We start from the raw sequence: 1,925 nt of genomic DNA on the forward strand, positions 1-1,925 counted from the left end.
TCTCTCTCTCACATGTGCGAGCGCACACGCACACACACACTTAAATAAATAGAGGAGGGGGAGAGAGGGATAGAGAGGGGAGGAAGGAAGAGAGAGCATTACGTATGGGCCCTAGTATCTTCTAGCTTCTAAAATTCAAGGTATTCATTTATTTATGAGTCAACTATTTACCAATGGCCATTTATTTGGTACTTAACTCAGTCCTGAAATAATGTTAACAGGGGAATGGGCTGCTTTCATTGAAATGTGTGACATGAAGCTAACTTTGAACTTTATATATAGTTTTTGTTTGTTTGTTTTAAGACAAGGTTTCTCTGTGCAGCCCTGGCTGTCCTGGAATTCACCCTGTAAACCAGGCTGGCTTCAAACTCACAGAGATCTGCCTGCCTCTGTCTCCCTAGTACTGGGATTAAAGGTATGCCCACCACTGCCCAGCCCTTTTAACCATTCACTGTTGTTCTTAAAGTAGATAAATTGTTTAAAAAGTGGGCGTGTCGGTGCATGCCTGTAATCCCAGCACTCTGGAGGCTGAGGTAAGAAGTTGTGGAGTTTGAGGGCAGTCTGGCAAGACAGACTTCCCAATAAGTACTTCAGCATTTCCCTTGTTCCCTACAAAAAAAAGCTTGACTATAGCAAGAACCCAATAGATTATGTTGTTGACAGAACCAATGCTAAGACTATTGATTGAAATCTGATTGGTTAGCTTTTTGAAGACGTGTTTTAGACTAAACCCTGACTTCAAGTTTAGGATGTTAGAGCTAGAAAGGAGACCATATTGTTGAGTCCAATTCCAGACTTTCTACATTGGAATTTCTAGGAGCAAGATACATGAATTAGGGTTCTAAGTTTAGGATGCATGGGCCCATATGTCCTCTGATTTATCTCAAAGGACAGTGTATTTATTGCTCTATGGGTGAATCAGCTGGGCCTGGAAAGTGAAGTGACTGTCATGTGAATTGGTGACAGGCAAGATGAAGGGCACAGCACTTGGTCTTAACAAATTAACTGTCTCTGCAGGGGACAGGAAGAGCAAGGCAGGTGCTGACTAATTAGTAGCTATTCACACTGTGAAGCAGGAAATGGATGCTGAGCAGCCAGGGAAACCAAAGATACAAGATTTACCTCAAATACTAGCTGTGAGTGTGGCAGCTCTAAAGAAAAGGCTTCTCCTACAGAAGTTCTTTCTAGCTGCCTGGACTGCTTTCCCAAAGGCAAGTGTTACAGCTCTGCTCCAGAAGGGGATGCTTTCCCCAGCCAAAGTGTTTGGCCAAAGCTCTGCTCCGGCCAAAATGTTACAGCTCTAGGGGAAAGATAGCCTGGCAGCTGGGAATACCACAACGTCACACCACAAAACAAACTTCACACAATAGACTTATTGGGAGGGAGAAACTCAGGAGGGTGGCTGCCTCTGCTCCAATGAGCAGCAGCAGAGAACTGGGCAGAATGCAGGGTTTCTATAGGGTCTCTTGTGGGTAGGTGGGATTTCCAGGGTGGCCTGCGACTCAGGGATTGGTGGGATTTTTTTTTTCTTGTAGGGCGGGTCCTCAACACTCCAGCCACACTGGTACAACCACTAGTGTCATCTGCAGGGTGGGGCCTGGCCACTGTGTGCCTTGAGGGTTTATAACGTTTACAAAGTACACTAAGTTTACAAAGAGAGTCCAGGCACAGAAAGCCTTCCCTGCCCCTTGAGTTGGCATGAACAGCCAACACTAGCAACATCCCTCTTCCACCTGTTGTGGGCTGCTGTTCTGACAGCTCCTGTGCTGGTGGTATCTTACTGCAGCTCACGTCATCCCCTTTTCTTATTAAAAAATACATCACTTTTGTTAGCATCATGACATCCGGAGCCTGTGGGGTGATACATGGGCGGGTCCACAGACCTGTTGCCAGGGCAACAGCCACCATATTCCCAGAATCCGTTG

General features: G+C 45.9%; 1 protein-coding gene across 1 annotated transcript in view; it reads left to right on the forward strand.

Moving 5' to 3' along the window:
• The window catches only part of Smarcal1 (SWI/SNF related, matrix associated, actin dependent regulator of chromatin, subfamily a like 1), a 61,632-nt gene that overhangs the window by 360 nt on the left and 59,347 nt on the right, over window positions 1-1,925 (forward strand). The window lies entirely within an intron of this gene.

The sequence above is a fragment of the Mastomys coucha genome, unplaced genomic scaffold, assembly GCF_008632895.1.
Source record: "Mastomys coucha isolate ucsf_1 unplaced genomic scaffold, UCSF_Mcou_1 pScaffold14, whole genome shotgun sequence".
In the NCBI taxonomy this organism is placed as follows: Eukaryota; Metazoa; Chordata; class Mammalia; order Rodentia; family Muridae; genus Mastomys; species Mastomys coucha.